At 39.1% G+C, this 14,477-nt stretch overlaps 1 long non-coding RNA gene across 1 annotated transcript; it reads right to left on the bottom strand.

The window, feature by feature from the left end:
* Window positions 1-447: 447 nt before the first annotated feature.
* LOC111550151 lies at window positions 448-14,092 on the bottom strand. The gene is made up of 3 exons (XR_002733945.2): window positions 13,940-14,092; window positions 800-867; window positions 448-545 (listed from the first exon to the last, which is right to left on the bottom strand). It is a non-coding gene; the product is annotated as an uncharacterized LOC111550151 (long non-coding RNA).
* Window positions 14,093-14,477: the final 385 nt, after the last annotated feature.

Genomic DNA, 14,477 nt, shown 5'->3' on the forward strand with positions numbered 1-14,477 from the left:
ATGCAGTCCAAATGTATAAGGACTTGGTACATTGGTAACAAAGCAGATGCAAGAAAAATATGCAAACTCAGGAAAAATGCAAATTAGAAACAGTAAGTGATTTCACATGGTCATGAAATACCCCAGGGAGTGCACCAGGTCAGTGATTTATTAAGAGAACTTTCAGAAGCAAGTGCACAACCCCAAGTGCTCTGTGGGTTTCTATTAAGACCCCACTTTTACAATTGGGAGAGACTAGATTCTGTGGGGCCTTTAATTATCTGTTCTTAAAAACCTAAATAATAAACATTGCAAGGACTCAGCCAGTTCATAATTATCTTCACGACAGTGACTCTCTTGGGGTTTTACTGATTGGTCCTTACTTGGAAGGTGTAAATAGAGTAGGCAAGTAGGAAAAACAAAGCATAAAAGAGACAGTGCATCTCTCTGCTTGAGGAAAACTCACTTTGGACAGCACCTCGAATGCTATCAGGGAAGCTAGAGTGTTCTCCTGTTCTTTGCTGTCCTTGCCAGTGTCTCCTCCTGAACTCACATCAGAAGTATGCCTTCAAAGTGAAAATGCAACAATAGTAATATTAATAATAATGAGTGAAGTGTATTAAGCACTTTTGTGCCAGCACTGTTCTCAGACAGGCAGACAGACACACACACACAAATAAATATGTATATAACCACAAATGCTCCTCAACTTACAATGGGGTTATGTCCCGATAAAAGCATCACACACACACACACACATCCATTAACTATATTTCACAAATGAGGAACAGAAAAGTTACTAACTTGACCAAAGTCTAACAGTAAGAAGGTGATACCAAGGTTCTAACCCAGGCACTCCAATTCTAAGGTCAACTCTGTTAGTGTTATCTAAAAAAGAAAATTGATAATAAATTATCCACAAGAAAATTTTACAACCCAAGTTTTTCATACTCTTTAAAAAGACATTTTTTTCACATGTACTCTCATATTCTATGATTAGTCCTAGTCATTCTAACTTCACAGCTAGAGAAACTAAGACCAGAAGAGCTTCCAGATCTTGGCTAGTACCACTCAATGAGTGGCAGGACCAGAACACTGTACTGATCATGCAAACTTCACCACATAACAGCTTGTGATATTGAGTGAGTTGTTTCGTCTATATGACCCCTCAAAACCAATTTATTAATCTAGAAAGTGGGAATAATAACAATTTCTATGTAATAGGTTATTGGAGCACAAAATAAAGTTGTATGTATAAAGCATTTAGCACAGTTCATGGTGCATAACAGATCTGTAGTAAATATTTGTTATAATTATCAGCAAATCATCTCTCTTGTTACTGCCATTGATTCTCCTTTTTACATTATTGGAAAGAAATTTCTCAACTGAGTTTCAGTTGAATACAGTATTAGATTATTCCTTAACTGAGTTTCAGTATTTTAAATGTATACTCCCTACTCAAAACTACCTCCGAAATCATGCCTGTAATCCCAGCACTCTGGGAGGCCGAGGCAGGTGGATCATGAGGTCGGGAGATCCAGACCATCCTGGCTAACATAGTGAAACCCAGTCTCTACAAAAAATACAAAAAAATTAGCCGGGCGTGCTGGCGGACGCCTGTAGTCCCAGCTATTTGGGAGGCTGAAGCAGGAGAATGGTGTGAACCCGGGAGGCGGGGCTTGCAGTGAACTGAGATTATGCCACTGCACTACGGCCTGGGCAACAGAGTGAGACTGCATCGCAAAAAAATAAACAAACAAAAAAACTACCTACTAAGAAGAAGTTCTTCAATGCTTAGACTTTGAACAAAGAAAAACTGTGCTCTAACAGGAAGCTGGTGACATAGAAAGGTAAAGTTTCACTTCATAGGCACCTTTATTTCCCTCAAGGTGGACACTGAATGATTTGTGCGTGTGCACATTTTTCTATGCATTATTCAAAATTAAAATTCCTTAGAGGGAACCACTGAAAGCCAATTATTTAAAAAACTTAAAAAATGACATATTGAAGAGTTCTTTGGTACTCATTCGTCAAACTTAGTAATGATTTAACTGTAATTCTTTATTCAGATTCATCTCCCACAAAATAAAAATGCCACAAAGCTTTACAGCACTGTATTGTAATGAATAGAGAAACTAAAGAAAAAGTAAGATGAGCAAGTGAAAGGAAAACCCCAAAATGAGCCCATCCTGGCATCTTTCTTAAAAGAAAGAAAGAAAGAAACAAGCAGCCCCTCCTCTCAGCTCTTTGGAAAGAAATATTTAATCTTGACAGTATCTGCACTTCGTAGTTGATTCATAGCATGACCTATCTCAAACAATTTAAGATTCAAATGAAGTTTGCAATTAATCTTTCTATATCACTTTGCAAAACATTCTCATAACCTCATCCAGCCCTTTTACAAATCAATCCTGTGAGATGAACATCACTGTGTTCCCATTTTACAGAGGAAGGCACTGAGCCACAGAAAGTTCATATACTCATGATCAACAAACCGGTAAGACTAAGAACCAGGAATGATACTGTCTTCCTTCTCCAAATATCCTGTTCTTTATTATGAGTACCTAAAGAGTATTAAAAATTAATTATACCTCAACAGTAGTAAGTAAATGTCCTCATGTGAAATCCACGGTTTAAAACTTAAGGTTATCTATTTATCAAATAAATTAAATCCTACTCACTTAACAATATTCATTGAGCTCGTTCTGTAAACAAACATTAGGCCAGGGGCAGATATGAAATATGAGGCTCAATCTGTGATCACAGAGATGAAATATACAATTTAGAGAGAGAAAGATAAGCATGATGACAAATAAATAATGTATGAAAATGAGTCACTATTTTAGGTCAACTTTTTCTAAGCTGTAAGCTGGCTTCCTACTTCTGCCAGGTGTTAATAATTGTTTTAAAAAGTGAGGCAAGAAGAGTACTTCATGGCGGGAAGATATTCATTGAGGACATAAGCATCTTCCTCTTGGAAATTAACAATGCATAGTGGCCTATTTCAAGTTTTGAAAGCCCTGCAAACAATAAAAACCTGATTAGTTTTTATTGAATCAGTATCTCCTAAACACTTTTTCATGAAACAAGGTTACTCACAAATCTTGTTGAGGAACTAATGTCCTAGGAAAGTGGTTTTCAAGCTTGAGCATGTACATAAGTATCATTGGAAAGGTTGCTAAAATACAGATGTGTGGGCTCCACTCAAGAAATTCTGATTCAAGTGGTCTCATTTGTCATTGGAGAGCTTGCATTTTAGTCAAATTCCTAGCTGATCTGATGTTTCAGGACTGAGAACTTAATTTGAGTAGTATCTCTACAGAACAGTTTTTAAAATGTTCTCCTGGGGTAGGATGGTTAGACTTAACAAAAATATAATACACTCAGGTGATGGACACCCTTAGTGTCCTGATTGGATCACTACACGTTATATACATGTAACCCATTTTCTCAAGTACCCCATAAATTTGCACAAATAAATAAATAAAATTAGACGTTTCTCAATTAAAAAAATAAAATAAATGCTCCTCTAGAATGTTAGAATCTTTCTAATTTTTTGTAATAGTCATAAATACATATAAATATTCTCATCATCACATGCATATAGTTACATTCCTTTATGTGATGCACCAGAAAGAATATCCATTATAAGACGGAAAGAATGAAAAGAAGAAGGCATTGTTTAAAAGACCTATTAGAGAATAACTCAAATTCTGTATCTACCATTATTAAACTGTGTGACTTAGAGCAGGGATCGGAAGGCGTTTTTTTTTGTTTGTTTGTTTTTGTTTTATACTTTATGTTCTAGGGTCTGTGTGCACAATGCACAGGCTTGTTACATACGTATACATGTGCCATCTTGGTGTGCTGCACCCGTTAACTCGTCATTTACAGTAGGTATATCTCCTAATGCTATCCCTTCCCGCTCCCCCCACCCCACAACAGGCCCCAGTGTGTGATGTTCCCTTTCCTGTGTCCAAGTGTTCTCATTGTTCAATTCCCACCTATGAGTGAGAACATGTGGTGTTTGGTTTTCTGTTCTTTCGATAGTTTGCTAAGAATGATGGTTTCCAGCTGCATCCATGTCCCTACAAAGGACATGAACTCAGCCTTTTTTATTGCTGCACAGTATTCCATGGTGTATATGTGCCACATTTTCTTAATCCAGTCTGTCATTGATGGACATTTGGGTTGGTTCTAAGTCTTTGCTATTGTGAATAGTGCCACAATAAACATACATGTGCATGTATCTTTATAGCAGCATGATTTATAATCCTTTGGGTATATACCCAGTAATGGGATAGCTGGGTCAAATGGCATTTCTAGTTCTAGATCCTTGAGGAATCGCCACACTGTTTTCCACAATGGTTGAACTAGTTTACACTCCCACCAACAGTGTAAAAGTGTTCCTATTTCTCCACATCCTCTCCAGCTCCTGTTGTCTCCTGACTTTTTAATGATCGCCATTCTCACTGGTGTGAGATGGTATCTCATTGTGGTTTTGATTTGCATTTCTCTGATGGCTAGTGATGATGAGCATTTTTTCATGTGTCTGTTGACTGTATAAATGCTTTCTTCTGAGAAGTGTCTGTTCATATCCTTTGTCCACTTTTTAATGGGGTTGTTTGCTTTTTCTTGTAAATTTGTTTTCAGTTCCTTGTAAATTCTGGATATTAGCCCTTTGTCAGATGAGCAGATTGCAAAAATTTTCTCCCATTCTATAGGTTGCCTGTTCATTCTGATGGTAGTTTCTTTTGCTGTGCAGAAGCTCTTTAGTTTAATTAGATCCCATTTGTCAATTTTGGCTTTTGTTGCCATTGCTTTTGGTGTTTTAGACATGAAGTCCTTGCCCATGCCTATGTCCTGAATGGTATTACCTAGGTTTTCTTCTAGGGTTTTTATGGTTTCAGGTCTAACATTTAAGTCTCTAATCCATCTTGAAATAATTTTTGTATAAGGTGTAAGGAAGGGTTCCATTTTCAGCTTTCTACATATGGCTAGCCAGTTTTCCCAGCACCATTTATTAAATAGGGAATCCTTTCCCCATTTCTTGTTTTTGTCAGATTTGTCAAATATCAGATGGTTGTAGATGCATGGTATTATTTCTGAGGGTTCTGTTTTGTTCCATTGGTCTATATCTCTGTTTTGGTAATAGTACCATGCTGTTTTGGTTACTATAGCCTTGTAGTATAGTTTGAAGTCAGGTAGCGTGATGCCTCCAGCTTTGCTCTTTTGACTTAGGATTGTCTTGGCAATGCGGACTCTTGTTTGGTTCCATATGAACTTTAAAGTAGTTTTTTCAATTCTGTGAAGAACGTCATTGATAGCTTAATGGGGATGGCATTGAATCGATAAATTACCTTGGGCAGTATGGCCATTTTCACAATATTGATTCTTCCTATCCATGAGCATGGAATGTTCTTCCATTTGTTTGTGTCCTCTTTTATTTCATTGAGCAGTGGTTTGTAGTTCTCCTTGAAGAGGTCCTTCACATCCCTTGCAAGCTGGATTCCTAGGTGTATTATTCCCTTTGAAGCAATTGTGAATGGGAGTTAATTCATGATTTGGCTCTCTGTCTGGTATTGTTGTATAAGAATGCTTGTGATTTTTGCACATTGATTTTGTATCCTGAGACTTTACTGAAGTTTCTTATTAGCTTAAGGAGATTTTGGGCTGAGATGATGGGGTTTTCTAAATATATAATCATGCCGTCTGCAAATAGGGACAATTTAACTTCTTCTTTTCCTAACTGAATACGCTTTATTTCTTTCTCTTGCCTGACTGCCCTGGTTGGAACTTCCAACACTGTGTTGAATAGGAGTGGTGAGAGAGGGCATCCCTGTCTTGTGCCAGTTTTTAAGGGGAATGCTTCCAGTGTTTGCCCATTCAGTATGACATTGGCTGTGGGTTTGTCATAAATAGCTCTTATTATTTTGAGATACGTTCCATCAATACCGAATTTATTGAGAGCTTTTAGCATGAAGCGTTGTTGAATTTTGTCAAAAGCCTTTTCTGCATCTATTGAGATAATCATGTGGTTTTTGTCTTTGGTTCTGTTTATACACTGGATTACGTTTATTGATTTGCATATGTTGAACCAGCCTTGCATCCCAGGGATGAAGCCCCCTTGATCATGGTGGATAAGCTTTTTGATGTGCTGCTGGATTTGGTTTGCCAGTATTTTATTGAGGATTTTTGCATCGATGTTCATTGGGGATATTGGTCTGAAATTCTCTTTTTTTTGTTGTGTCTCTGCCAGGCTTTGGTATCAGGATGATGTTGGCCTCATAAAATGAGTTAGGGAGGATTCCCTCTTTTTCAATTGATTGGAATAGTTTCAGAAGGAATGGTACCAGTTCCTCCTTGTACCTCTGGTAGAATTCGGCTGTGAATCCGTCTGGTCCTGGACTTTTTTTGGTTGGTAGGCTATTAATTATTGCCTCAATTTCAGAGCCTGCTATTGGTCTATTCAGGGATTCAACTTCTTTCTGGTTTAGTCTTGGGAGAGTGTATGTGTCCAGGAATTTATCCATTTCTTCTAGATTTTTTAGTTTATTTGCATGGAAGTGTTTATAGTATTATCTGATGGTAGTTTGTATTTCTGTGGGGTCAGTGGTAATATCCCTTCATCATTTTTTATATTGTCTCGTTGATTCTTCTCTCTTTTCTTCTTTATTAGTCTTGCTAGCAGCGTATCAATTCTGTTGATCTTTTCAAAAAACCAGCTCCTGGATTCATTGATTTTATTAAAGGGTTCTTGTGTCTCTGTCTCCTTCAGTTCTGCTCTGATCTTCGTTATTTCTTGCCTTCTGCTAGCTTTTAAATGTGTTTGCTCTTGCTTCTCTAGTTCTTTTAATTGTGATGTTAAGGTGTCAATTTTAGATCTTTCCTACTTTCTCTTGTGGGCATTTAGTGCTGTAAATTTCCCTCTACACACTGCTTTAAATGTGTCCCAGAGATTGTGGTAAGTTGTATCTTTGTTCTCATTGGTTTCAAAGAGCATCTTTATTTCTGCCTTCATTTCATTATGTACCTAGTAGTCATTCAGGAGCAGGTGGTTCAGTTTCCATGTAGTTGAGTGGTTTTGATTGAGTTTCTTAGTCCTGAGTTCTAGTTTGATTGCACTGTGGTCTGAGAGACACAGTTTGTTATAATTTCTGTTCTTTTGCATGTGCTGAGGAGTGCTTTACTTCCAATTATGTGGTCAATTTTGGAATAAGTGTGATGTGGTACTGAGAAGAACATATATTCTGTTGATTTGAGGTGGAGAGTTCTGTAGACGTCTATTAGGTCCGCTTGGTGCAGAGATGAGTTCAATTCCTGGATATCCTTGTTAACTTTCTGTCTCGTTGATCTGTCTAATGTTGACAGTGGTGTGTTACAGTCTCCCATTATTATTGTGTGGGAGTCTAAGTCTCTTGTAAGTCTCTAAGGACTTGCTTTATGAATCTGGGTGCTTCTGTATTGGGTGCATATATATTTAGGATAGTTAGCTCTTCTTGTTGAATTGATCCCTTTCCCACTATGTAATGGCCTTCTTTGTCTCTTTTGATCTTTGTTGGTCTAAAGTCTGTTGTATCAGAGACTAATAATGCATCCCCTGCCTTTTTTTGTTTTCCATTTGCTTTGTAGATCTTCCTCCATCCCTTTATTTTGAGCCTATGTGTGTCTATGCACGTGAGATGGGTCTCCTGGATACAGCAAACTGATGGGTCTTGGCTCTTTATCCAATTTGCCAGTCTGTGTCCTTTAATTGGACAATTTAGCCCATTTACATTTAAGGTCAATATTGTTATGTGTGAATTTTATCCAGTCATTATGATGTTAACTGGTTATTTTGCTTGTTAGTTGATGCAGTTTCTTCCTAGTATCAATGGTCTTTACATTTTGCCATGGTTTTGCAATGGCTGGTACTGGTTATTCCTTTCCATGTTTAGTGCTTCCTTCAGGAGCTCTTGTAAGGCAGGCCTGGTGGTAACAAAATCTCTCAGCATTTGCTTGTCTGTAAAGGATTTTATTTCTCCTTCACTGATGAAACTTAGTTTGGCTGGATATGAAATTCTGGGTTGAAAATTCTTTAAGAATGTTGAATATTGGCCCCCGCTGTCTTCTGGCTTGTAGAGTTTCTGCCGAGAGATCTGCTGTTAGTCTGATGGGCTTCCCTTTGTGTGTAACCCGACCTTTCTCTCTGACTGCCCTTAACATTTTTTCCTTCATTTCAACTTTGGTGAATCTGACAATTATGTGTTTTGGAGCTCTTCTCAACGAGTATCTTTGTGGCGTTCTCTGTATTTCCTGAATTTGAATGTTGGCCTGCCTTGCTAGGTTGGTGAAGTTCTCCTGGACAATATCCTGCAAAGTGTTTTCCAACTTGGTTGCATTCTCCCCATCACTTTCAGGTACACCAATCAGACGTAGATTTGGTCTTTTCACATAATCCCATACTTCTTAAAGGCTTTTTTCATTTCTCTTTGCTCTTTTTTCTTTAGACTTCTCTTCTCGCTTCATTTCGTTCATTTGATCTTCAGTCACTGATACCCTTTCTTCCAGTTGATCGAGTCAGTGACTGAAGCTTGTGTATTTGTCACATAGTTCTTGTGTAATGGTTTTCATCTCTTTCAGGTCATTTATGGACTTCTCTGCATTGGTTATTATAGTTATTCATTCGTCAAATCTTTTTTCAAGGTTTTTAGTTTCTTCGCGCTGGGTTCGTAATTCCTCCTTTAGCTCTGAGAAGTTTGATCATCTGAAGCCTTCTTCCTTCAACTCGCCAAAGTCATTCTCCATTCAGCTTTGTTTGATTGCTGGCGATGAGCTGCATTCCTTTGGAGAGGGAGAGGTGCTCTGATTTTTAGAATTCTCAGCTTTTCTGAACTACTTTTCCCCATCTTTGTGGTTTTATCTACCTTTGGTCTTTGATGATGGTAAGTTACAGATGGGGTTTTTGTGTGGATGTCCTTTCTGTTTGTTAGTTTTCCTTCTAACAGTCAAGACCCTCAGCTTCAGGTCTGTTGGAGTTTGTCTGCGGTCCACTCCAGACCCTGTTTGTCTGGGTATCAGTAGCGAAGGCTGCAGAAGAGAGAATATTGCTGAACAGCAAGTGTTGCTGTCTGATTATTCCTCTGGAAGCTTTGTCTCAGAGGTATACCCAGCCGTGTGAGGCATGAGGTGTCAGTCTGCCCCTAGTGGCGGATGTCTCCCAATTAGGCTACTCGGGGGTCAGGGACCCACTTGAGCAGACAGTCTGTCCGTTCTCAGATCTCAAACTCTGTACTGGGAAAACTACTACTCTCTTCAAAGATGTCAGACAGGGACATTTACATCTGCAGAGGTTTCTGCTGCCTTTTATTTGGCTATGCCCTGTCCCCAGAGGTGGAGTCTACAGAGGCAGGCAGGTAGACCCAAGGAGGCACCCCTCCTTGAGCTGTGGTGGGCTCCACCCAGTTTGAGCTTCTGGGCTGCTTTGTTTACCTACTTAAGCCTCAGCAATGGTGGATGTCCCTCCCCCAGTCTCTCTGCCGCCTTGCAGTTAGATATCAGGCTGCTGTGCTAGCAATGAGGGAGGCTCCATGGGCGTGGGACCCTCCAAGCCAGGCAAGGGATATAATCTCCTGGTGTGCCCTTTGCTGAGACCCTTGGTAAAGCGCAGTATTAGGGTGGGAGTGACCTGATTTTCCAGATGTTGTGTGTCACAGTTTCCCTTGGCTAGGAAAAGGAATTCCATTCCCCCTTGTGCTCCCTGGGTGAGGTGATGCCTTGCCCTGCTTAGGCTCTTGCTCCTTGGGCTGCACCTGCTCTCCTGCACCAACTGTCTGACATGCCCCAGTGAGATGAACCCAGTACCTCAGTTGGAAAGGTAGAAATCACCCCTCTTCTGTGTCACTCACGCTGGGAGCTGGAGGCTGGAGCTGTTCCTATTCGGCCATCTTGGTGCCCTCCCGGAAGGCATTTTAAATTGAGGTGGAGATATGCACAAAGCCACGTGGGAAATATCATGTGTTCCTGCATACAGAGAACAAGCTATTTTGCTTGGTTGGAAATGAGGAGACAGAGGCTGCACATAAGAATGTGTTCAATTTAAAGCAACAAAATATGTCGACCGAATGACTTTGAACAATCAAGGGGAAATATTGGCTCACATCACTAAAATACATAGAGGCACAGCAGATTTCCAGTTAGATCTGATCTGCTAGCTCTATCCCCTCCAGAATATAGGCTTCCAGCAGGCAGGAAGGAGGAGGACATCAGTTCTCTTGGTGTCTACCACGCTGCTTGTATTACAGTAGGTCCTCAATAAATTCATGTTGTAGGAAATGAATGCATATCCTCAAAGATGTGGTTAGTTTCATTATCACTCCTTTCCTCATGGTTTCCACTTCAATATTAGTCTAACTTGCCTTAGGGACACAAGATGACTGCTATTTGCTTCAATTAGCTAAACACTTTTTTCATGGCTGTGAGAGACTAGCTACCTCTTCCATAAATGAATTTTCTTTTCTTCCTGGGCACAATAGTGTCTATTTCCCTCTTTTACAATTGGGTGTATCCATGCAACTCAATTCTAGCCAATGGCATTTGAGTAGTAGTGGTATGTACCACTTGCAGACCTACGCATAAAGACTCCCAGGCACATCTTCTCTGCTCTTTCCTGGAACACTTGCTTGATGGCAATAAATACAGCAACCTTAGCAGCTACATATTGCAGTTGGCAGAGCTTTCACATTTCAGCCTCTTCATATTTTTTAGTTTTGTTGTCACTGTTGTTATTTCTTAATTGATTTAGGAGCTGACCTAATAAAAAATTGAAGAAAAATAAAGCATTTTGTTCTGGGTTTCTCATTAGGAACATGAGGTTAACTCTATTGCAGCTGGCTTAGTTCATATGATCATCCCCAGAGGTGAGGGAAAGAGATGTGCTAATTGATTAAGCCAAGGTCACATGGTCGAAATTTAGAATTGGGTTTTGAGGTCAGTTTCCCTAAACCACCCAGATATCCAAGTGGAAATGAGGCTCCATTGACAAAAGGGAATAGTTCTTAGAAATACAACTACAAATGTCCAATCTAAGTTGACATGTTCCAAGCAAGGAAGGGCTTTCCATTAAAGAATGTGGATCCTACCTGGTGGGCAACTGGAGGCCACTGCTGTATTTTAAGCGTGTAAGACGGTCAGGATTTTTTTAATTACAAAATGCTTTAGCACAGAGAAAATTATAAAGAACAATATAAGTAACAGATACACCCTCACTATCCTGCTTAATCAAATGTCACACTTTGTCAAGCTTGATTTAAATTTTTTAAAGCAAAGAAACATTACAGATATGGCTGAAACATCCTATGTGCCCCACTGCTGATACATACCTCTCTTCCCAAGGGTAACCAATTTCTGACTTTGATACTTATCATTCCCAGGCATGATTTAATATTATTGCTGAATTTGCATATATACATAAATAATATATACAGTTGTTTGCATGTTTTAAAACTTTGTATTAAATAATGTCAAATGATTAACATTTTTCACAAATTGCATTTTAACTCAGTCTTTTATCAGATTGCAATAATGACATCTCTTCAGATCATTCATTTGGACCATTATATTATTTTACATTGTATGACTATGCCATGGCTCATTTATCCATTCTGTTATGGATAAACACTTGTGTTGTTTCCATAATTTTGCTATTAAAAATAATGGCATTGTGAACATTTTGTGTGTATATCACTGTGTACACATGCTAGAGTTTCTCTAATGTATTCTGGTGTATATTGCTGGGCCAAAGGCCATGTAAGTCTTCAACTTCCCTATATGTCATACCAACTCATACATATATGACCAGTGTGAGTATTCTCAGTGTTCTACCTTGTCCAGATTCTGCAAGAAGCACTGGTGGCCTATTGGTTAGGTTGACTGATATTAGAAGGTTATTGCCAAAGTCTATGTGAGAGACACTGGGGGTCTTAAATACCTATATGTAAGGGAGATAAAGTGAGACAGGAAAGAAGTTAACATATTTAGGAACAAAATCCACATGACTTGATGATTGATTATGGAGAAAATAAGGAGAAGAAGGGAACAAGAAGACTCTCAAGTCTCTAGCTTGAACACAAGAGGAAGCTTATGTGTAGTGAGACTGACGACTAATTCCTTTTGAACATGGTGCCTTTGAGAGTTTGATAGTAAAAAAGAAAGCACTATCCATCAGGCATTTGGATATTTAGGTCTGGAAGATTGAAAAGAGATCAAAATAGAAAATACAAATTATAAAATGATCAAAATGGATAAAATTAGAAGAGTTGGATCAAGAAAAATACATAGAATCAGTAGAGAAGTGAGTTAAGAATATATCTCTGGGAAACATTAATATTTAAAGGTATATAAAAGGAAAAGAAGACTGTGGAGAAGACAGAGACTGAAGAAGGAGACAAAGTGTCTCATATTATAGTAGCCAGAGGAATAGAGCTTCAAAGAGTGAGTTGTCAACCACATTAAATGCAGCTAGAAAACCAAGAAGGTAAAGCATGAAAAATTAACATTAACATACAATGAAGTTATTAAGCCCACGTTAAAATGGTTTCAGTAGAATAGTATAGATGGAAATAATTGCAATTAGTTAAATAATTTTTTAAAAGAGAAAAAATTCATACAGCTAACTTTCTCAAATTAAATTTTTTGAAAATAAAACAGTAAGATGGAATTGGGTGCAAGATGTTTATTGAAAATCAACACACGTGAAAGGAAAGAGAATGAACCTAAGAAAATTGGCTCCAGAGTCTATTAATGTAAAGACGATGTTATATTGTCTCTCTATCTTTAGGGAAAGGGAAAAATATACCAAATTCACCTTGTGTCCCCAGAATCAGATTCATTAAACCCATTTTGGACCACTCTCACCACTAGTTTCACCCTCAGAGACATAGTAAGGAAACTAAAGCAAAAGGTTACAAGAGCAAAGGACAAAAAAGGAAATGTCATTTTCTCCCTTCACCTTTGCCTTCTTTGATTTTCTCCATTGTTGCTAAAAGGAACACTTAGAAAACTATGAAAGAAACTTCTGCCTGTAAATGAAGCTCCATGATTATGAATTTTGAATCCTTAGAAGGACCAATAGCACTGATACATGACTTCTATTAGTGGAGACTGGGAAGGTGGGTGACTTTAGCTCACTGAACCTGATCACAGCAAAATAGAAAATGATCTTAGTGTCCCCTCTTTATCCTGGGGTAACTATGAACATTCAATGGGAGCCAACTACTCTATTCAGGTCCTGGGTGCAGCTCCTGGCACATGACATGGCCCATGGGGTAGTAGTTCTGAGTACCCTTGCCCGTCAGTGGTGCTGAGGGGAGAAGGGAGGGCATCCCTGCTCACTGGGGAGAGCAGGAATGAGGTTAGGAAGGACAGGGACCTGGCAAAGATGTGTTCTGTTTGAGAGAGACTTCAGTTTATGTTCAGTCAACTTCCTGTGGTGCTAAGAAGTGAAAGTTGAACTTGACTATCAAGGAACAGGCAGTTTGTTAGCTGGGTCCCTGGGAGGAAGTCAACAAGCTCCACCACATCTAACACCTACTGCTTGCAGCCCTTCCCCCAGGTCAGGCAGCTGCGCACCTCATGCTTCCAACTGAGGGGGAATAAATGGGTACCAAGAGTAGATGAGTTTACTTCTTTCCCAGGGATGAGAGGCAGGTGAAGAAATCAGCATGTATTGGACATTTACATGTGCCAGATACCTTATATATGTAGTGCAGTATCATTATCCCCACCATGCAGAAAGGACACTGAGACTCAGAGACTTGTTCAAGAACACATCTGGTCAATAGGGAGCAAGGGTTCAAAATCATGTCAGTCTGGTACTCAAGTCCCCTGTTCTTTCCATGACTACATTAGATGTATCCCTAGATAGTCTGGGTGTAAGAGCATGAGTCTCCCATGAAAGGAAGTGGGGGCTCTTGGAACATACCTCTTTAAGAAGTCTTCCATCATTGTGCTGCCTTCCTCCTCTGTGCACCCTCAGCACTCACTGTTGAGCCCTTCTCTAGGAGTTTGCAATCTAGAGGGAGAGATGGGTACATAAGGAAACAATTTCAATGTAGTATGGCAAATACTGAGCTAGATAAACACATGAATGACTATGAAGAACAGAGGATTGGGTCACCTAACTCAACATGAGACTCATGAAAGTCTCCTGAGGAGAAAGCTCTGAGTCCTGGAGAGTGAGAATTGGCCAGAAAAAAATAAGAAGAGGCAGGGAATTCTGGAGAGAAGTAACAGATAAACAAAAGCAAAGAGACATAAGATAGTCTGGAGTCTGGTCACATTACAATCAGTTGGAAGTAGTAGAGAATGAAATACAAAGTGGATAGAGGGGAGAAGTAAAGCTGAATAGATAAACAGGGTCAACTCATAGAGGGCCCTATGCAAGCTAAATTCCAGGTGCTGCTATAAAAATTCCAGGTGCTGCTATAAAAAATTTTCTCATGAAATATTTTAAGATTTTT

This window comes from Piliocolobus tephrosceles, chromosome 7 (assembly GCF_002776525.5).
Source record: "Piliocolobus tephrosceles isolate RC106 chromosome 7, ASM277652v3, whole genome shotgun sequence".
Taxonomy (NCBI): Eukaryota; Metazoa; Chordata; class Mammalia; order Primates; family Cercopithecidae; genus Piliocolobus; species Piliocolobus tephrosceles.